The sequence below is a fragment of the Melanotaenia boesemani genome, chromosome 3 (genome assembly GCF_017639745.1).
Source record: "Melanotaenia boesemani isolate fMelBoe1 chromosome 3, fMelBoe1.pri, whole genome shotgun sequence".
NCBI lineage: Eukaryota > Metazoa > Chordata > Actinopteri > Atheriniformes > Melanotaeniidae > Melanotaenia > Melanotaenia boesemani.
The window spans coordinates 9,981,213-10,004,866 of NC_055684.1; the positions used below are offsets into that span (position 1 = coordinate 9,981,213).

A 23,654-nucleotide genomic window follows, 5' to 3' on the forward strand; every position below is an offset into this window, starting at 1 on the left:
CTTGGGTCTGGAGGTCCAATGTCCCCATCTGGCAACAGAGGTGAACCACTATAAGACCCCGAGCAATGCCCTAAACTGTTCCTCAGTCATAGAAATATGGCAGCCCATTGCTCTCTGGTACATATTCTAGAGGTGGGTAAGTAGTTGAGCATGGTTAAGAATAAAGTATGTATGATAAGTCTATATAACATCTTATAAGGACAGTCTCTGTGAAAACAGAAGTGTTTTGAATGCAGAAACAGTTGTAATTATCACCAGAGATGTGGACCACAGGAAGTGAAGGCACATTCAGTAGCTTGGATTTAATTCTGGGAACAACTGACAGACCTAAGAGACCTGGCTTGATTCTGCACAGAGAGAAAGTCTGAGATATACTGTTAAATTCTTTATAGACTATTAGTAGGAGTGTATTGGACTGATTTAAAAATCCCATGTTGGTGTAAAAACTCTGCTGCATATTGAATGAGTTGAAGTTGTCCCATTGATTGTTTGAATAACCCTCCTAATTAACTGTTAGAGCAGTCTAAAGTGATGTATATGACTGCAGACCAAAGTCAGTTTGGGATGAAAAGTTTCTAACTTTCAATACTTTTGAAGTTATACAAAACAATTCTGGTGATGTTTGTAGATGCATGGAGCATTTCAATTCATGTCCAGTTTGCATTGTTCTCCATTGATACAATGCATGCCCTAACCCTGACTATTACAATAGAACATCTAACCCTAAACTTAACCATAACCTGATAACCCTGAACCTAAAACCATGTCTTAAACAATATGACTTTATCATTGTTGTTCATTTGTGTTTTTCTTGTCCTTCTCAGCAGGGATGGACCCATTTGTGCCCAATATTAGATAAACCCGTGGACAGAGCCTTCTGTCTGTCATCTTCATTCACTTTGTACATAATTCAGTCCATCATCAGAGAGCTTGCAGATGAATGCTTAACAGTGAAAACGCAACAGTACCACATGAAATCATGAAGACAATGCTGAGCAGTTTAGCTCCCGTGTGGCCAGCTGAAGGAACACAGAAGAGGACAGAGCTGCGATGCAATGGTTGAATGGCGGCACAAACCACCACCTACTGCGTTGCTTTTTTAAATGTCTTTTTCTGAGGATAAACATTATTACACTGTCCTCCATGTTGCCATGTTTGCTATTGTCTGACACTGAAGTCGGAACTCAGAAGTACGTATCGCCTGTCAATCAGAGCTGCTTTCCTGATGGTGTACCAGGTGTCTGTCAGCACGGTAGCTGAAATGAAAATCACGATGTCCCTTATGCTCAACACAGCAGCTGTGAAGCCGACTTACATGCAGTCAATTTGCTGGGATGATGGTTAGGAAACCATTTTAAATGGAAAGTGTTTGGTGTTGGCGCCCAGTTCAGATGACCTTGTCTTCTCTCTGATGCTAACCGTTCTGCTCATATTAACACTTGTTTTTTTTCAAAGAACAGAGCAGAGAGTACTCATGAGTGTGCACCTCATGCATCCTCCATTTAAAAATTCTCTTTGTAGTAAAGCACCACTGTGCCTACAAGGCGCTGCATTGATCCAACATCCTGAGCGGTGTTGCTGTGGCAAGCTGATTCCAGCTCCATACGAGGTGTGGAAATTAACATTATTTCTCAAGTGTCAGAAGCTAGTCAACAAGTCAGTGCTGTTATTTAAAATTAATTGGCAGCTCTGTTTCAGAAGCTTCAGGGGGTTGAATTAAACAAGCTTTCGGGCGTGGAAATGCCACTCAGCCGTGATGATACTTAAGTACTTCCTTTTACATAAACCAGAGAAAACAGAAAAGCAGAGCAGCCTTTTCTGCATGCTAACGAGGTGCTTTCACTCTTGTCTTGTGTGTCTTTGTTGCTGTGTTTGTACATATCTGTGTCACACTTTGATGTTTTTTTGAATAAGCTCGTGCGATTCTACTTAAGCATCTGTGTGGTTTCATGTTTCTTAGCGCACCGTCTGGAGATCCCTCCTTCAGGCATCTGTCACTATGCCAACCAGGATCCTTGGCAACAATAAGGTGATGCAGATAAATAAGTAGGTGTGTGTGAATGGGTGCTGCTTCACATCAAAACATCTGTGTTGTGTGTGAGAAATGTTTGTATGAAAACTTGAATCTCCGTTTGCGCTGCGGGCGTTTGCATCTCCCAGCCTCATGAAAAATACACATTCTGAACCAAAGTAGGTCACAAATGCAACGCAGGCTGTCTGGCACACTAGACAAGCAGCCTCTCATGACAACGCAACTCCCACAGACATACATACACACGCACACACACACAGACACACACACACATATACACAAAATGATGTTGCTTTAACTAAAGAAATCCCACCTCAGAAACTTTAAAATGATGACAAGCTGCACAGAAACAAAAAGAGATGGAAAGTGGGACGAAAGTGTTGGCATGGACGTCCAGTCACTGTATGGAAATTGTCTGCATTGTTGTGCAGTGTGTTGGTAAGGTTGAATATGTGTGTGCACTGGTGTGTGTGCATGTGTTCGGCTGCATGACTGCATGCATTTGAAAAGATCCATTTGGTTTTCCTTTGTGACCTGTATGTGTGTGTGTGTGTGTGTGTAGGAAAGAGGGTGGGAGAGATGCAAATACTGAACATATGAATTATTGAAGCTCTTTCAGATGCTTCAGCATGCAGTAAAATCCTGCTGCCCATCCCCCTTTGATTCATATATGACAGAACACACACACACACACACACATAGCCAGCAGTTAACAGGCCGTAGACTCGTCCTTGCAGAAATGGACTTGAGGGAATAAGCCTTGGATCAGCCGTGCATGAGGTCAGCCCTAAGATGGAGTATTTACTAGTTTTCAAGCACTGCTGGGACTCAGTTCTCTCAAACAATCTGAGAAATCATTTGTCACTGAATTTCTCAGAATGCATTTCCATCCTTGCTGATGTTTTGTTTTCATTCTCATGAGTACCTCATTTAAAATCTCTGTTTAATGTTCAATACCTTGTGAAATAAACATCACAGAACCATGACCTGAGAAGCACATCCAAACAACTTTCCCATCAGGCTGGTTTCCACCACAGAAGGATCGAAGGTTCAGAATTACAAACCTGGTTTACATCTTACCAAGCTACATCACCATGGCAACTTATCAAGTTAAATAAACTTTATGAGCAGTCCCAGTTCCAAAAATTGTTTGCTTGCTGTGTAAATGTGGCTCGCTGTGGAAATGGTTTAAATTCCCTCTACTGGCTGAATCGTTGTGAGTGATGTGAGGGAACATTTTAATTTGTATTCAGTGTTAATGCATCATCTCACATTTTAAGAAAACCAACAGTTTTATGTATTTAGATATTTTGTTCCCATGTTGAGACATTTGGGTACAAATAGCTCTGCAATCAGTTTGAGATGAATTAACAGAAACTTTTACAAAGTAACAAAAGTTAAAAAAAAAAGAAATTCCTCTCTCTTGTTTTTCCAGTTACAAGAAGTTCAGACAAACAGCCTTGGATCAGTCCACAACCTTTCGCTCACATTATACTTCAATATGCTGTCGTCCCTCTGAATGATAACCAGAGAAACAAGCAGTCTGTGAACACGGGACAGGTTTAAAATAAGAAAACACAAAGAGAAAAACCAGGCAGGAAACGAACAGGAAGAGATGGAGAGAAGAAGCTCAGAGGCGGGATTTTATATCCTTACAGTAAATCATTGTCTTGGATTTGATTACAAGGTGGGAGCCCTGATTGATTCTGGCCAGCTCCAGCTTGTTTCTAAAATGTGATTGGATTAAACACAGACCAACCACTCACTCTTTAAAGCTGATTAGATTAAAACAGCAGCCAGATGATTTAAGTCTGGTAGTTGGTCAATGAGGACGTCAAGGTCAACCTGCTTGTAAAACATCTTCCCTGTGACTCCAGTTAAAGATGCTGGAAATGTGTTTCTTGTTGCATTTTTATGACCTCACTTCCTCTTATGCGTCTGTAATTCTATTGTTACCGATGTTTTACATTCTTAGACAACCAAACATTAATCCCAACACGTAGCCAAATAAAAACTAAAACCTTTGGTATACTGACAGTTTGCCTAAAAGAGAGCATAGTTGATGGTTAATAGTTAAATAAATTAAGGAAATAAATATATTTTTCAAAGTCTGGACCTGAAAAACTGTACACAGTTTATACATACAATACATACAAATCAAACTGTACATTTTAAGGTAATTATGCATTTTTTTAAACCTCCATTTTTATTTTGATATGAACTCAGATCAATTATTTTTCCTAATTTCTGATTAATTTAAATAACTGCTGCCATTATTTGATACATTCACTGGCCACTTTATCAGGTCCATCTTGCTAGTACCCGGTTGGACTTACTTTAACTTCAGAACCACCTTAATTCTTGTTGTCATAGATTCAACAAGGTGGTGGAAACATTCCTCAGAAATTTTACTCCATGTTGACATGACAGCATCACACAGTTGCTGCAGGTTTGTCGGCTGCATCGATGATGAGAATCTCCTACCATCTGAATGTGGAGCTAAAATGGAGACTCATCAGACCAGCAAGATTTCTCCATCTTCTATTGTTCAGTGTTGGTGAGTCTGTGTTAGCTGTAGCCTCAGTTTCCTGTTCATAGCTGACATGAAGCACCCGGTGTGGTCTTCTGCTGCTGTAGCCCATCTACTTCAAGGTTGTGTGTTTAGAGATGGTATTCTGCATATCTTTGTTGGAACAAGTGGTTATTTGACTCCCTGTTGCCTTTCTATCACCTCCAACCAGTCTGCCAATTCTCCTCTGACATCAACAGACAACTGCTGCTCACTGGATATTTTCTCTTCTTTAGATCATTCCTCTGTAAACCCCAGTAGATCAGCAGTTTCTGAAATATTCAGACCAACAACCATGCCCTGTTCAAAGTCACCTAAATCTCCTTTCTTCCTCGTTTTGATGATCAGGTTGAACATCCAACATCGTCTTCACCATGTCTAAATGACTAAATGCATCGAGTTGCTGCCATGTGATTGGCTCAGTTCAACTCGGAACATTGTGTATCCTCCATTTTATTAGTGTCCAAGGTGACAAATTAGTTTCCGCACATTGTGTTGTGTCAAAATTCTGATGATTTAACGTTAGAGCTTCGTGCTATCGTTTAACACCATTTCTTTTGTGTCTAGCCAATTTCCAATAATGCAGATCAAAGTCATCACTCCACACGTTAAAGCTAAAACACTTTTCATCCTAATTACTACATTGCACCAAAAGACCCCAGACCCACAGTCTCAAAGTAAAAGTCCAAATCAAACAATCCCATTAAAAAAAGTGGTCAAACATAAGGTTCCAGCTTGGATTTTACTCATTTTATTTCTTAAAAATCCAATGATCTGTTGTCATACTCAGTCAGCTGTATGATCCAGATGAGGATTTGTTAGTATTCCTCTGGCTATGGGGAGAACTGTCAGCATCTAGAAGTGGAGTATAACAAGAAGAGCTGAGTTCATTTGGTTTTAGGTGGATGAATCTATCCTCAGGGATAACATGATGTCAATGGTGGATTAACAGTCTCAGCAATTGATCTGAGATTGAGCTCCACGCATGTATACTGCTCACACTCCACAGGAATGACTGAAATGATCAAAGTAGTTCGAAAGAAGCCAAATCAGTGAGTGTGGTGATAAAATATTTGGAAGTGTTTCTAAAAATAAAATGTTGAGCGCCATGACTCAGTGGGTAGTGGCCGTCCTGCAGCCCAAGGGTTGCCGGTTTGATCCCGGCCCGGAGAGCTCATGTCGAAGTGTCCCTGAGCAAAACACCGAACCCCTAATTGCTCCTGATGGGTAGTGGTTGAGTGCCTTGCATGGTAGCTTCCGCCATCAGTGTGTGAATGTGTGTGTGAATGGGTGAATGTGATGTACATGTAAAGCGCTTTGGATAAAAGCGCCATGTAAGTACAGGTCATTTACCATTTACCATTTGACCCAAGCCGTTGTAGACAGTTAAATGCTACTTTCCTACTGGAAACATTCTTCTTCAAGACCTTTTTCCTTTTTCAACAATGAACCTCAGACAAAGCCTCACTAACTAATCATTATTAACACCACCCATATTGTCCTAATCCTTTAACCCTTTGATTTTATATATATATATATAAAATCAAAGGGTTAAAGGATTAGGCCCTTTTTTTTTTTTTTTTGCCTGTCAAAAATAATGCGTTAACAGCAATAACTAATTTATATATTTAGCTGCGTTAATATTTTTAACGCAATTAACGCGGCATGACAAGCCTCCCCCGTCATGCCTATATCACCTATATCTAAGATAAGGAGCGCTGTAGAAACGGCTGCTCCGTCAGTCTGCCTGTTCTTGTTGTGTCATATGTTGTTTTGTCTAGTCTTGGATGGGTTGTACTGAAAACATGAATTTCCCTGCAAGGGATTAATAAAGTATTTCTGATTCTGATTCTGATGATGGTGTGACGTGGAGAGGCAAGATGGAAAATATGAGGCAGTTATCCTGCACTGTTTGCATCAACATGTCTGCTCTGGACGATCTTTGGTCATCTCTGTGCAGCAGCTGCTTCCTCTCTCTACTCTCTTGTTGTTTCATGAATTATGACCATAGACTGTATATAAAAGATGGGCGGGGCCTCCGTGAGGTCACCTGTAGGTTTCTGAAGAGGACTTTTATCACTGCTGCACAAACACTTAGATTTCAATGATAAAAGGAAAAATGGGTTTTTAACCAGGTCATGTTTATAACCAGAGTTTCTTCGTCAATGTTGGTTGTGGTTGTATTACAGAAATTATCACCATGGAGACGGTTGGTGAGAGGATGATGTATGAATTCTGCATTATGATGTAGAACATAGTGGAGATGATGCAGAACAAAGTAAAGAAATATATTACATGGTGAATTTACTGACCATTGGACATATGGACATCTTAAGATCAGTTAACAGTAAACATTTGTAGCATTGGCTTTTTCTGTTGATACAATTCAGTAAAAAAAAAAAAAAAAGAAAGAAAAGAATATATATATATATATATATATATATATATATATATATATGTATATATATACATATATATATATATATATATATTAACATGTTTTTGTCACATTAATGCATTAATTAATAAATGCCACTAATTATGTAATCAGGCTTTATCGCAGTTTTTTTTTTTTTCTGGACATTGTAATTGTCATTAAATTTGAGGGTTTATCATTTCTAGAAAAGGATAAAATATCAATAAGTCATCCAGCAAATTTGTTTTACATCCAATGAAATGTTGATTTTTCTGTCTTTTGTTTGTTTTGTCTTTTGCTCTCACGTCTGTGAACTGATGAAAATAAAGAACTGGGGCAGATGAAAGATACTTCCTGGGGCAGTCAAAGCAAGTAAAACTTGGAGACCAAATCCAGATATCACATCACCTGAGGGCGTTTATGGTCCAAAGTTCATTCATTTTTAGGTTCAAGAGTTTTTTTTTTTTGTTTTTTTTTTTTGTGTGTGTGCGTGCGTGTGTGTTGAACTGCATACATGTGCATTAATGTTGGGATGGGATGGCTGAACAGCAAGGAGCGTGTATGTGTCTAAGAGAAAGTGACATCACTGCCTATCAATGTGTGTGCACCATGTCTGGATGAGGGTGACACACGTCTCTATTTAAAGACATTGGAATTCAGAAAGAGGAAGAGGAGGGGCAGGACACAGTCTGACTAAGAGTGAGGCAGTGAGGGGAAAAAAAAAAGATTAAAAAGTCTATTAAGATTTAAAGTTTGTATTTAAAGTAACAGACATGAGCAGACAGGGAAGCAACGAGCTTCCAGCCTGCCAGTTTCCCTCATAATCACTGTAATTACAAAAGACGGCTTAATGTTAAGATGCTAACTCTGAAATAACAACTGAGGCCAGGATGCAGGATGATAACAGTTCACATGGAAAACTTAAAGGCTGGGATGGAAAAGCAATCCTCAGAATAGAAACCAAAGCTGGGTACAACTGTTTCAAGAGAGCTGCCACTTCATATGAAGCTTGCAAAACTTAAGAAATCCCATTTTTATAAACTCTGGAAATAATTTCACTTACTTATAATAGGAAACATGTATGCTAGTAATTATATTCACTTGGTTTTCTTTTAATTTCTTTGTATCTTAAATTTGAAGAGTTTACTACACACATACACTCATATAATCTCTTATACTGTATACCGCTTCTGACAGCTTTATCTTCATTCTGAAACAAACCTACTATAAACAGGAGGAACTGCCTGCATGCTCCAGCGCGTTTACAGCTGCTGAAAGGTTGCTGCATGTAGAATCAGGCTGTCTCTACTGGAGTCTATCTATTACGGACCGTTGTTAGAGGAGGAGGGTTCACTCTAGAGCTATTGGGAAAATGTGTCGAAACTTTTAACTGGTTCTGTATCTAAGCCATTGTTAACTTCCACTTTTCTAAACTGGCTAAAAATGGTGCATGCTACAAAAAAAGAAAAAAAGAAAAAATGCTTGTAATCTTAAGTACGCAATAGTGACAAACGCAGTATCTGGTATAGATATTGTAGCTAGTACACAGTATGTAGGGGGTGGTTTAAAAAAAAAAAACGTGTAGTCAAATTTGTTTATGTGTACGATACTTCCTGTTCAGCTCCTTCTAGTGCCATTTCTGCAGCGCAGTGGAGTCATGTTCTCAGCAGAGACACCTACTGGGAAATATGAGAACTGCACGAAATGCAGAGCAGCTCAAGCACTGGTCTGAAGTGTTACTGTGTTGATGCCAGAACCACACTCATGACATTAATTAAAAAATAAAAAAAGTCCATTTGGTCTTGATTATATCTGATGAGGTTGAATATTTGTTGTCTGATATTTCTGTCTTTTCTGATATTTCTGAAGCATCTATATCCAGGATCAACTCTACCCTCAACTGATAAGAGAATAATGAAGAGATTAACGAACGTTCAGGGCGGTTTTCTGGCTCGCATTTGTCCAGTCAGGTTATTTGAGGGTGAGAGAGAAATCTTGCAAACAAATCCCTCCTGGACCGATCTATTTGCATTGTGTGTTTAACATTTACATGCTGTCAGTGTGTGAGTGTGTTTCAGACAGAGACCTGAAAAGGACATTTTGAAGTGTCTGTTGGAGTACTGATAAGAAATGTTTGAGTTGAAATGGTTTTTGATTCACATTTTTGTGTGTTCGAACCAATGAGTGTGTGTGTGTGTGTGTGTGTGTGTGTGTGTGTGTGAGGCAGATAAATGACAGCAGAGACCTTGTCATATTTACTTAATGCTGATTTGAAGTGCACACACATAATTATACTCAACAGCCTTGAACACACACACACGCACCCCTAGACACTTAAATACAGAGCAGAGTGGACACACATGCTGGCATGTATACAAAGGCAAACACACACTAGGACACAAATAGAGCAGAAAACATGTGCTGCCTGCACACACACAGTGAGGCTTACAGGATACACACACACATACAGAGTCTGAATTTATGCTGGTTTGAATTTAACAAATATGTTTTAAATTAATTTCTAACAAATAAGAAGAAGAAGAGGAAAAAAAAAAAAATCCCAGCTCTGTTCAGGCAACTGTGAAGGATCTGCACTATCCGACTGTGATCCACGCCGCTCCAAAGACAGGAGATCCGAGGTTGTTCCAGGCCGGCAGCATCAGATTACAAAGGCTGGTGGCTGACTGAGACTTCCACACAAACCGCAGAGTGAGCACAACTGTGAGGACGCATACATTTATCCTGCCCTGTGACTGTGAGCAGAATCAGGCGCCATTCATAAGAAACTGTGAGATGGTGTAATTACTCTGTTAACATGCGCGACGGCTGCAGGAAGAGAGGGATGCAGGTCAAAGTGAAAGAGGAAGCTGATGCTGCTGACATATGTTGTTTAGATGCTCTTACACAGGTGTGAAAACAGGATGCACTGAGGACAACAGAACCCCATTTCTGAGTTGTTTCTGGAAAAGAGGTGATTCCATGAAAGAAGATTTACCAACGTGACATTATGTGCACTGACATAACAGTCCTCCAACAGGAAGGAAGACACAGAGATGGGATGCCGGGTGCATTTGTAAGGGCTCTATTATACCAAGCTGATATCAACACACAGCAGCATGACCGCCTGCTGAGTCTCCTCACCATCTTCACTTACACACAACATAAACCCGACCTCCAACAGACGGTTACAATAACAACCTACACCTGCTCAACAGCATGTGATTATGTGCAGGATGAGGAAGAACTGTTTGTTTTTTGCCTCTAAAAACAGAAAAATCACAGTTTTTTATGTTTGTTTCCGAAACCAAAATGACAAATGGGAAAACAAACCGTTTTATTAGTTTTTTTAACAAAAACTAAGCTTCTTTCTGCTTCGTGTACACCGTGTTGAAGTCTGATCATCCTCATAAATGCATCCAGAGTTACTGATTTCCAGACCTTGTTTCACACATGCACATGATGTTTTAGAGAAGATTTTGGTTTCCACCTAGATCTGTAGATACTGAACTGCTAAACTGATGAGCACCTACAGATGGAGGAAACCATGTCCAAACATAACCTGTCAATCCAACTGATCACCCTCCAGGTGGATTGAATGATTTAATGTTATTCTGACTATGGGGAGAGAAACATACAGTCTTTCTTTGAGGAAATTTGATTTAATTTCCTCTCATCTGGACATAACTTGGCGATTCTGTGTACATCTGCTCATCTGATCCTCGGATACTTTGATAAATGCTACTTTTGGATCAAATCATTGTTGAAAAAACTCACTTTTTAACGTCTTCCACTACACAGTCACATTGTGAGAAGACACAGAAGAAAAACACAATGCCAGGCTACAATAGGAAGTTGGAGTATAAATAAAGTGAAACATTCATGTGTAATCTATTTTGCAGGTTATTAGCTCCCACGGGCCATGCGACCTGGCCAGGGTGTACCCTGCCTCCTGCGGGGATAGGCTCCAGCCTAGTTTATGTCACTACGTATGTACGTAATCTGAAAGAAATACGATGGTCTGGAAATGTAGACCAGGATTTTTCAATATGGTATTTCAGAGGTCCTCCTAGACATGTCACATCCAGTTATTAGAATTTTCTGATTACACCCTGTCATCGCATCTGTTTATCATGTAAACAGGCTTTTAGTCCTGAAATAAAACAAAGGGAAATTTGAGGCATGAATTGATTGATGGAGGGGTATTTGAATTTGATTTGCAATTTTTGTGTTTGTAAAGAATTGTTTTGTTTGATTAAGCTTTAGAAACAAATTTATATAAAACTGATAAGTTTCTTTCTGACGGTGATCTGACAAAAAGTAACCGTGCAGCTGAGCATCCAGCTGGAAACTGCTCGCTCACCACGGTGCATCAGCTTCTGTTCAGGTCTGATCTGGACTCTTATCTTTGTTATTTTTGTTGTTTAGCGACCTAGTTTCTCTCTTTATGATTAAAGTTTAATGTTGACGCTCTGTTAATTCTTTATGATACATGAATACTGAACATTAATATTAACAATACAGGGATGGTCATGTGGATGTGAGGCTGTAGCATCAAATTCATCTTAAAGAATCCTTCAGCTGACAATCAAACCAATGAAACCATGCAGATCCTGTTATTTCCTTCATAATTGTCACAAAGTTGTGGAGTTTACAGAAGACGCATTCAGGGAAAGCAGACAAAGCCTTGGTGTAAAGACTGAACTCTGACATTTTTCCTTTGTGTCAGGCCACTCCACACCCAGATTCAAATGTCACTCTCTGCCAGCCAGAGAACATTTGAATGCCATAACAGAATATGCAGATCACCTGCCAGACTAACATCCACAGAGATGGATTAGACCTTTGGATCCCATCTGGTACCAACGGCTAGAGAACAGGGTCAGAATCCTGGAAGAGGATGCTTTCAATAGCTTCCTTCTTCATTTACAACAAATCCCAGGCATCAGCTGTTTCTTCTCTGTCACCATCGCTGACACGTTGTTTCGGATCAAAAGATTGACCCGACTCATATTCACTGAATTAGTGTGTACCTTCATGAATCTGAATGTGAATGGACCCATGTGGGTCTATTTCAGCTCCACTTCCCTTCCTCAAAGGAGGCGGCTCTGCAGGTAAGAGTGAATGAGTGTTTGCTGTTGTCATGGAAACATTGTTTAGTGCAAATTCCACTGATGAGTTTTAAAAACGATCTCCCTCCTGTAATCATAGCAGAGCAAGAACGTTAATTTAAGAAAACAGAGCAAATCTGCAGGGTCTGGGTTTGAGGGGAAGACACATTCATCTTGGTGGCAGACTTTATTTAGTTTGCATTTTATTTCAGATTTTCCCCGATGAGTCACTGTCATCTCAGGTTGAGAGAAAGAAAACAGAAGCGTGAAGAGGGAATCTTCCTTCTGTGAACCTGTTTATCTAAACCTGCTTAAACAACTGAGAACAAGCTATGTTCATTGTTTAATGACTGAGACACAGACTATGACTGTAAGTTTCTGAAAATAGAAACAAGTGTAGATTTTTCTGCCGAAGTTGGATTGTTACGTTTCCATTGTGAGACGTCTTCATGAACTGAAGATACTGATTGTTTTAGATTTCCAGAGGAATCTGTGTCCATTCCTACCAAATCTAAAAATTCAGCTGCTCAGGATTCTGTAGTTGTTATTGTCTGATTTTTCTTTTCATGATGCTCCAAACATTTTCTGATGGAAGTTCTTCAGAAAGAGGTCTGCTGGAATAACCAAAAACCTCCTGGGAAAAGACGTCACCTTTATCATAGCATTTTTCTCCAAAAGTCAAATATCCATTTCTGCATCAAGGATACATTCAAGCAGATTTAAGGCCCATTTAGGCTCCCTTACATACGTAAATATCAACGTCCGCTTCAAATGTTGTCATACATCATCGTCATACATACGTCGCCATATTGGGCAGTGCTAAGTCCAGAGTTCACTCTTGGAGCCGACGTCAGTTTCAGACCCCGGTTGGCAGTGGTAACGCATCGCTATAACGTTGTTTCCAACCACCCAACATGCTCTAAACACTCACATATAGTCTTAAAAAGTTCGCACAATATCAACAGTTGTTGTGCTCATCTTCATTCTTCTTCTTCTTTTTTGTTCCTTTCCTGATTTTCTTCTTCTTCTCTGGTTTGTTTCTTTCCCTGGTCGCATGTCAGCTTTTCTGTTCAGCACTGCCCCCGTGATATATATTATATATATATATATATATATATATATATATATATAATGTATATTTTGTATAATTTTACTTGTTTTTTTTAATGCCGGTTGTTTATTCCCTGTAGTATTTTGACAAATTTGTCCATGTTTTGCTGGAAGTGCAAAAACTCTACATTTTACTTAGCCTTGCTGGGTCCCCCCTGTCAGAGCTCTGGGTTCCACAGCAAGGCAGTCTGGACACAAACACACCTGAAAGCCAGGATCTGGTTTTTATGGGCTTCCATGATGCTGAAATTAGATTCAAGTCAGAGCTGCTGCTCATCTATATTAGAAACACCGCCTTGTGTTTGTGGAGTCAGACAGAGGAGGAATACATGATGAGATATGAGTTATTTATGACAGAGATCCAACATGTTTGATATTTGAGTGTGTGTAACAGGAGTGTCTCCATGTGAGTGGGTCATGGTATAATCTCCACAAACTGACCCGGCCTTGGCTGAAAGAGCTGATTGAGCTGCAATGCTCTCTGATTTTATCACACCAGAATATTTATTCGGCTGTCATTTATAAATCAAGACATGACAGCTTACAAGACAGCACGAGTGTGTGTGAAGGTCGCAGGAGCAAAACATCATGATAAATTATAGTCTGATAAATATTTTTTTCATGTTTGTGAGATACTTTTCGGTCAAATCTTTCCCCATAAAGTTTAATTTCCACTGAAAATTCCCCCTTTCTTTGGTATTTAGAGGAGATTCAATGTGACTACACACCATAAGGTTTCTGAATCGTTTGGAAATGATCTGAGAAATGTTTCAGGACAATCGTGTCATTTTAATCCTTTATTTTCACACACCAGAGAAGGACTTTAGTTTTGGTAGCTGCAATATGCCAGGATTTCAGCCCAACAGTTTCATTATAGGTTGGCCCAACCTCTGTGAATATCAGAGAAAACAGAAAACTTTGTGTTTTATCAGGAAATATTTAGCTGATATTTAGTTGAAAAATAACAAATAACAAATAAAAATGACAGTTTTCCCACGACTGAATAAACTGGGGATAATCGGATTGTTTTTAGGTACTGTTCTCTTTATCAAATGAATGATTACACACTTTAATATTTCATGTGTTGTGTTTTAAACTATTTTAAGACTTATTAAGGACCAGATGATTATTTACACATATATTAGAAATGTGAGGAAAGAGCATTTTCTTTTTCCTGACTGTACTTCAGTGTTTACTCTCCTGGTTTACCGAGCCACTGCTGCGTATTGATTCATGAACAAACCCCATGCAACAGGACATGAGAGGACGCCTCGGGACAGAAACAAGGGAGGCAGAAGAACCAATCACAGCTCTTATATTCTCCGTGTGACCAGCGTACATGAGTGTGATGCTTAAAAACAGTTAAGGCTTGCAGACATTTTCTCTAAGAAGAAACAATAATTCAGATTGTTCCCTCCGGTGTGACAAGTTTCCTCCTGAACTTTCATAACCTTCTTGCTGTCACAAAAATCTAATTACATAAAAGATCTGTCACCACCCACGCACCAAACTCTTCCTCTTTGCTCTCCTTCTCATTTTCCATCTTTTGCTCGGAACAAAATTCTAACACTCTTCCTGCCATCCTCTGTTTACAGCAGAAGAGTTGCAGAAGAGCATCAGTCACCTCTGAAGGAGTGTGTGGATATTATCCCTCTGTTTTACTGCTGAACGGTGCAATATTTTTATTTAATCACAGTTCAATTTAAGTAGCTTTTTTCCCAGTTTGCACATTTTTTTATTTTCAAACTCAAGTGGAGCCACTGAGAAGAGACACGAGGCATCAGGTGAAATTATATGTATGATTTAAGATCACATTGAACTACATGTGAATATTATATAAAAGGAGTTTTTTGTTTTGATTTTCCAAGACGGTTTTATTAAAACGTGGACTTTTACTTCATAAAAGCAAATGGGATAAAAACATGATAAGCAACTGAGTGAGAGGACCCTGAACTGTCCCCCTTAAAATTATTGCATCCACACCGGCCACACAGCAGGGACAGGCCAGGATGCAGAACTTTATTCTTACAAGCTAAATGTCGATTTAGCATCACGTTACATAACAGAGACCCGTTATAAAGACTTATAATTACAAGAGGCTAGTTTTCACCCAGTCACCGGCAAAACAGAAATATCCAATTTAATCTTCCAGAAAACCATAAATATTAAAGGAATCTGTTTTCGTAGTCCCTCTATGTGGAACCAGCTCCTACGTTTGGGTTCAGGAGCCAAAACATTCAGTTATCAGTCCTTTCCAACTGATCCAGGCAGATGGCTGCCCTCCCTAGTTCTGTTCTGATGGAGGTTTTTCTTTCCTGTTAAAAGGAAGTTTTTCCTCTCCACTGTCTCCTCGTGTAGGTCAGGACGGAGGATGGAATCTAAGAGAAGATGCAATCCAATCGTTTCCTTAGCTAGGTAATTAGTATTTTTTAAATTAGAAATTGTTTATATGAACATAGTTACTATAAACTGGACTAATGTGGATCATATAATGGATTTGTTTTCTTTGGATTATAATGGGACTAAATGAATTGGACTGTAAGAGTTTTAAGATGACTTTGTTGTGAATTGGTGCTGTACAAATACAGCACAGCTGAATTGAATTTATATATTTAGAACACTTGTAAATATCGCCTGCTTGCATCATGAACATATTTTATAGTTTGTTTTTAGTTTTGTAGCAGATATAGAAACTAGTCTGTGTTATTAACTGGTCCGAATAAAGGTTAATCCTGTTGATAGAGCCCCATTTAAGTTTTATTTTCAATATTTTCACCTGTGATGAGCCTTTTTGCCCCTCTTCTCTTTGACTTTGCACACAAATCAAAGTTAGACCCAGGCACTGACTGAATACCCCAACACAAAGTCTTTGAACACTTTCATCTCTGTAACCAGATCACAGTGGCCTCCATTCACTTTGTGCTGAAGTAGTTCTGTTTCTTAATTAGCATGCACAGTAATAAAGTAATTTAATTTGCAGAAAAGAGTGAGAGGCCAACATTACAAAGAAAGTAGCAGATGTGATGGAGGAGAACCAGAGAGGCGGGCAGCAGAGGCTTTTGGGACTAACAGGCAGGAAGTAATGGACTCTTTATTAAATTAGATGCTCCACAAAAGCAGAGCACTCATTATTATCCAGCTGAGATCCTGACACAGCCACTGATAACAGGATCCATTAATCTGATTGGCTGCACACCCATTCATCATGAGGCTCTTTCTTATATTTTTATTTGATGCTTACTTATCATCTGGAGCTGAGGTTTTGTTTGGTTGACACAGATACTGCTGCTAATTTACACTTTTTTAAAAGAAAAAGCTTAACATAAAAAGTGTGTTCCCTGACAAGTTTTACTGAGCGATAATGAGCATCTAGAAACAACACCACCAAGGAAACCCACTCATACTGCCCCAGCTAATAAAACACTCTCTGGAGGACATGTTCAATCCAAACTCCCCAAAAGTTGGGATGCTGTTCAAAATGTAAAGAAAAGAGAACACAACGATTTCCAACCGGCTGTAGCGGCTGTAGCTCAGGTGGAAGCGCAGTCGTCTTTCGACCGGAAGGTAGGCGGATCGATTCCAGACTTCCACTAACTAAATGCCGAAGTGTCCGTGGGCACTTAACCCCACGTTGCCTCCCGATGTGCCTATTGGGGTGTGAATGGGTGAACGTGATAAGTAGTGTAAAGCGCTTTGAGTGGTCAAACGGACTGAAAAAGTGCTATATAAGTACAAGTCCATTTACCATTCCAACCTCATAAACCCATATTTTATTCCCAGCAGAACATAAACAACATATCAGATGCTGAAAGAGACATGTTACCATTTCATTGAAAATATCAGCTCATTTTGATTTTGGTGGTATCAGATCACAAATGAGTCTTTGTGCCTTTGATCCTCTTGTCCCTTCTTTGTGTCCCTCTCCCTTCTACCTGAAGTAGTCAGTCACCTGAACCCCTCAGGATGGGGTTTGGACACTGTCCCTCCCGACTGCTGAAGGACATTTTTGATGTTGGTCCAAGTGTTGTAACTATAATTAATGGCTTTCTTGTGTTTGGAACTGTCTCTATTAATCTGAAATGTGCAGTTGTACAACCTTTTATTAAAAAGTCAAACCTGGACCCTATGGTCCTTTCCAATTTTAGACCCATCTTGAAAACTGCCCTTTCTCTCAAAACTGTTGGAGAAAGTTGCTCTTACCAGTTCCACAAGTATTTAACTGATAACAATCTAAATTTTCACAGCACTGAGTCTACACTCCATCCTTGGTCCAGTCCTCTTTTTGCTGTATATGCTTCATCTAGCTTCATCCTTCATTTTTTTTTTTTTTTTTTTTGTTATTGTGGCTGGGAAATTGTTTCTCTGCATTTAACCCATCCTAGTTGCTAGGAACAGTGGGCTGCCAGGCTGGATTCCTGGGGAGCAGTTGGGGTTAAGGGCCTTGCTGAGGGGCACACAGTGGTTTTACCTTAGTTACCAGCCTGTTCACTTGAACCAAGGTTCTCCAGACCCAAGCCCACCTCTGTAACCACAAGGCTACCACTGCTTTAAGAAACACTGGATCTTTTTTCACTGCTACGTGGAAGATTCTCAAATTTATGTTCCCCTAAAACATCACACCTCATCACCACCAGATGTTTTATTGGGCTGCCTAAATGAGGTCAAAGCCTGGATGGCACAAAATTTCATGAAGTTAAATGAAGATAAAACTGAAGTCCTGTTATTTGGGCCTTCTAACCGTCTTAATCAGAGCATCCACCTCGGAGCCCTGGAACCATTAAATGAACATCAGTTAAATACTTAGAAGTGATTTTTTGATCATATGTTTTTATTGGATAAACAGATTAATTCAGTCAGCAGAGCCAGCTTCTTTCAGCTAAGAGGTTCAAACTTTTGCTCTTCTGACCTTCTGAGATTCTTTGGACATCTGTTGTTTTTAAATGTGCTTATAAATAATCTTGATTTGATTTGAATTTAATGATATCAGCTTTAGTTATGTAACATGGTGCATTGACCTGCTGGAAGTAGCCATCAGAAGATGCTACACTGTGGTCATGAAGGGATGGACATGGTCAGCAACAATACTCAGGTAGGCTGTGGTGGTTAAACCAGGCCATGTTGGTACTAAGGGGCCTAAAGTGTGCCAAGAAAATATCCCCACACCATTACACCACCAGCAGCCTGAAGCATTGATCCAAGGCAGGTTGGACTCATGATTTCATGATGTTTCCACCAATGTGGAGCTGACATGGAGACTCGTCAGATGATTTTCCAACTTCTATTGTCTAGTTTTGGTGAGTTTGTGTTTCCTGTTCTCAGCTGACAGGAGGCACCTGGTGCGGTCTTCTGCTGCTGTAGCTCATCTGCTTCCAGCTCACTTCACATACCCACAGTAAATACCATTTCTTCCTCAGTCTGATGCTCAGTTTGAGCAAGCTGTGTTCACCATGTCTACATGACTAAAGGCACTGGGTTGCTGCCATGTGATTGGCTGATTAGATATTTGTGTTAACTAGTAGTTGAACAGGTGGACCTGATAAAGTGCAAAATAAGTGTAAATATTTCTATCATTATTATTATTCAGTTCATCTATAATTTCCCGTCAGGGATTAAGAAAATAATTTTTCATTTTATATTTCATATGTTTTTATTTCATGTGCATCTAATTGTTTTTTTTTGACTAAACTAAACCCATTTCTCTGCACCTGCAGAGAATGAAAACTTTTGTAATATATATTTAAATCATTTATAGTGTTTCCTCTCAGGGGATCTTTTCCTGCACAGATTAAAGTTAGATAAAAAAGATGGACGGAAATGCACCTCCTAATACACACAGAGGATCTGATAGAACTAAATACATGAAACACACACACAGCGATACCCTACGGTCTGAGCAGGTCACATCGGTCATGCAGTGGCAATGTCAGCAGGAAATGAGCTCATATAACAGAATGGCTGCTTCACTTGACCCGGCGACCTCACACCATCTCAGAATTAAAGCAACGGAGCAGAGGGACTGGATGGATAAAATGTCAGGAATATGTTTAACTTGGCAGCTGAGAAAACAGCAGCTTTACTAAAAGAAAAAGTCTCATTTATGATGTGTGGCTTATCAGACAGAAGTCACCCAGTGCTCTGCCCTCTGAGAAACTAATCCCATCCCACATGTCCAACTCATCCTTCGACTTCCACTGCACAGAACTTAAAGTGGGGCAGATGTTTCTTCTCTTCTTACATTTCTTCTCATAATTGGAAATCTGTCGAATTTGCTAACAAACTTAATCCAAAATATGTCTCCATTCAGTCCAATTCAGATGAGTTTATGAGATCAGAAAGCACTTCTGAAAAGATCAACAGAAGCTGTGTTAAAAGACGTGTCTGTTGGAGTTACTAAACTAAGTAAAGAATTAAAAATGCAGCCAGGGTGAAAAAAACATAACAATTTCTGTGGATGAGTGAGCTCTGCACACTGATGACCTAAATCCATCTGATTTCTGCTCCCACTTTTCTTTATATGCAAACACACAGGGGGTTTTCTGAGGTTTGTATTTTCCACACTAATTGGCATCTCAGCAGGGAGAAATGAGAATGGAGAAGAGACGGAGCTCGACAGGAAAGTTGATTTGAAACCAAAGATTGGAGAAAGGACAGGCAGGCGAGGATTGAAGAGATGAAAGGTGGAATGGGACAGAAAGGAAAAAAAAGATGTGGAGAGATTAAAGGAGGAGGGTGGATGAGGGGGAAATGACAGTAAGAAAAAGGGGAGTTCAGGAAGAGAAAGACAGACTGAGAGAAGACAAAACTGAAGCACAGTTAAAGCCTCACAGACCAACTCAAGCCAAGTTAAAATAAAATATGTGATGAAAGACAACAAACCTTTTCCCCACAATGTAACCACAACTGAAGTAAAACACTTCCCTTTCAGTGTGTTTGGTTGGAGACTAATCACACTTTTGCTGCTGAAGTTCCCCGTTCACAGCAACACACTTACAAAGACACATTTGTACTGGAGGGAATCTCTATTAATGAAATACCTTCAGAAGTCCTGTCACTTTAAACTGAATCCATTCATTAAACTTGGTGAAACGGGCCACGATATTTAACAACAAGGCTGGATGAGTTTCACAGATTTCTTTAGTTCAGGTCCTCCTGGTCAAAATCAACATTTCAGATATATGTTGCATCATTCTGTCACTTTCTCCTGCAAGAAAACCACAAAGATACAAGACAAATTTAACAACCCAGCGGTCCAGGATAATTCATGTGGTAACTTTATCTGGAATTATTTGTTCCAGGTTTCTGCTGCTAGTTTGGATTTTCACCATAAAAAGACTGGAAGTCATATCAGATACAATATAACAGCATCAATATTCATTGTTGATTGAACGACTACTTCTTCTACTGAATTATGACCACCAGCAGTATGTATAGGTATCTGACAGTAGTTGCAGATGGACGGATGAATTAATGAGTGGACAAACACATGGATGGATGGATGGATGGATGGACGGACGGATGGACGGACGGACGGACGGACGGACGGACGGACGGACGGACGGATGGATGGATGGATGGATGGACGGACGGATTTCCATAACTTGCCTCAGATTATTTGTTTCAGTAATAACAATTATGACATGTGATGATGTTAACGTAAATGTATACACATGTGTAGCTCATTGTCATGAAACCATTGAAACAAACTAAATACAGTTATTAATCATTATCATAATTAGGATATTCATAATGACATTTTCCCAAATTAAACTTATTGATATAAGTGGGATTTTATGTTATTTATGACTTTCTTTTTACTAGTCAATATTCAAAAGATGTCCAGATTGTGTCAATATATGAATATAACTGTATAAAATATGAAATATGAATATAAAATATGTACAGTTGTTTTGACATTTTAAATTGACTTCTAACATCTTGAAAGTTAGCTTCCCTCTCTACTGTACTAAATAATTACTATTGTATTGTAATGGTCATTGACCATTGTGTGGTCTTAAAAAAACAAAAAGCTCAAAAGAAACGTGCCTTCCAAGAGAAAATTTTGGAATTTCAAAGTAATTTAATGTAACAGGACTGGACTAATTTAGACAAAACACAAGCTGTCATGTGTTAGAACCCAACAGGACAAAGAACAAACAATAAGCAAAACTCAATGTTTCTTCAGGAAAAACTCAGGAGTCGTCAAAAAGATGGAAAAAAAGATGGCTACATTGTCGCCACAGGCTCTGAAATGTGAACTGATGATGATGATTCTCTTTTTTTTATAAACATCTAAACAGAAATTTCATGACATACATTATTCAGCAAAGATGACAGTGCTGCTTCTCCAGAACTATGAGAATTAAATATTAATTTGATGCCCTACAAGCCCTTTGGTCACATAACTGGTTACATTTCCAAATCTGCTTCTGGCAAGGAAAGTAGACTTTTTATATGATTATATATGTTCAAAGTAGTAGAAGAAGTATTCAAATGTCTTTTCCTGAACGTCTCCCAACCCAGAGCTGCCTGAAGTCTGTCTAGATTTTGTTGAAGGCTCATAACCAACACAAGTTTCCAGGCACATTTACGCTGCTTCGCACCTGCTGCATCAGATCTGGCAATGCTGCAGATGAAAACTTTGAAAAAACTTGATGGTTGTGCATTTGTTTTTCCTTGTGTGTGTGTGTGTGTGTGTGTGTGTGTGTGTGTGTGTGTGTGTGTGTGTATGTGTAGGTGTGAGCTTTTGAATATGTGGAGTATTTGGTTTGAGTTTGACATCTTGAAATCTAAGATTTTACTCACCAAGTTGACTGCTTAGACGTAATAATGTAGCCGCATCCCTGGAACAAGTCCTGCAGGGCAACAAACAAATAGTCAATATCTAATCAAAAACAAGTGAAATAGTTCATGAATGCTTTGCTTAATACAACAAAAAATCTTAAAGTCAAAAATTCAAGTCTCATCATAACAATGCTCTTTGTGTACTTTAAAATTTTATATAAAGACTCAAATCTGAATTACTGTTCACATTTTCTTTGATTAATCGTTAAATTTCTTTCAACCCATTAGTTATTAGACACATCAACATCTCAACAGGAGACCCTGCCATAACAAAAAGAAAAAACACATGTAAACAACAGTCTTCATTTTCAGCCTCTAAAAGCAGCACAAGTCCAACGTGACTCCATAAAATTGTCCATGTTAGATGAATCAGAACCAATCACCTGTGGTGAAACTGTAGATGAGGAAAATGGAAGTTTAGATGTGAGTACTTTGAGCTCTCGGGTTAGCTCCTATATGATTTGAGGGTCATTGATTGTATTTAGATCATAACAAAGCCTCCACAGCCGACGTCAAAAGAAGAACCAGCTGCTGCAAACATTGCTGTAAATCCACAGAGTTGTTGTACTATACACTTACTTTCCACATTATCAGATCAACCTGCTGAAATACTTATTCAAACAAATATCTAATCAACCAATCAGACGGCAGCAGCTCAGTGCATTTAGTCATGTAGACACGGTCAGGCGACTTGCTGCTCATCATGGATGTGCAGGCGACAAATCTGCAGCCTGGCTGGACTGTCACCACTCAAACGTTCAGCCTCAGCAGCCTTTTAGATTAACTTGGATAATTTTGTTCTGCTTTGAATCCCTGGAGCCACAGCAGAGAAAAACATTACTTCTGCTGGGATTTATATCTAAACAACATAAGTTCAGTTTAAGAAATTTTTCTTCTCTGATCACATCAGCTGCCCAGGCTGCTGCCACAAATGATTCATTCATATTCCGACGAAATTCTGACCCTGTCAGTCTCCAAGTTACTGGAGGCGCTCTGTCGTGCCGTTTGGAGCATTTTTCTGGCTCAGAAACAGCAATGAAAAAGGCAGAAATAATTTTACTGAATTAACTATGAAGATTTTGTTCTCTAAAAACTGGGTTGGACTTTCTGGCACTGCAATTATTGGTTTAAGTTCAATTTAAAAGACAAGGACTACTTTGTGGCCATAGGTAAATGAATGAAATCTGACTGAACCAAAAATAACGTGTGGAGTTCCCAAAGGTTCCATCCTGGGGCCACTGTTGTTCAACATCTACATGCTGCCACTCACTCAAACTATAAAAAACAACAAAATATTACTATAGTTATGCTGATGACACAGAAATCTACATAACCATCTCACCAGGAGACTACAGTCCCATCAAAACTCTGATCAACTGCATCGATCAAATTAGATAAGATGTGCCAGAACTTCCTTCAGTTAAATGAAAACAAAACTGAAATAACAGTTTTTGGAGCCAAGGAAGAAAAATTAAAAGTCAGTACTCAGCTTCAAACAGCAAAGTTAAAAACTAAGAACCACGCCAGATATCTGGGAGTAGTCCTGGACTCAGACCTATTACACTCAAAGAACATATC

The 23,654-nt window shown here is 39.2% G+C and overlaps 1 protein-coding gene across 1 annotated transcript in view; it reads right to left on the minus strand.

Annotated features, from left to right (window-relative positions):
- Positions 1 to 23,654, minus strand: part of pcbp4 (poly(rC) binding protein 4) — a 205,350-nt gene that overhangs the window by 111,433 nt on the left and 70,263 nt on the right. Inside the window, exon 2 of the mRNA XM_041979989.1 lies at positions 22,038 to 22,087. The gene's annotated coding sequence lies outside the window, so the exon portion shown is untranslated. The remainder of the gene's footprint in view (positions 1 to 22,037; positions 22,088 to 23,654) is intronic.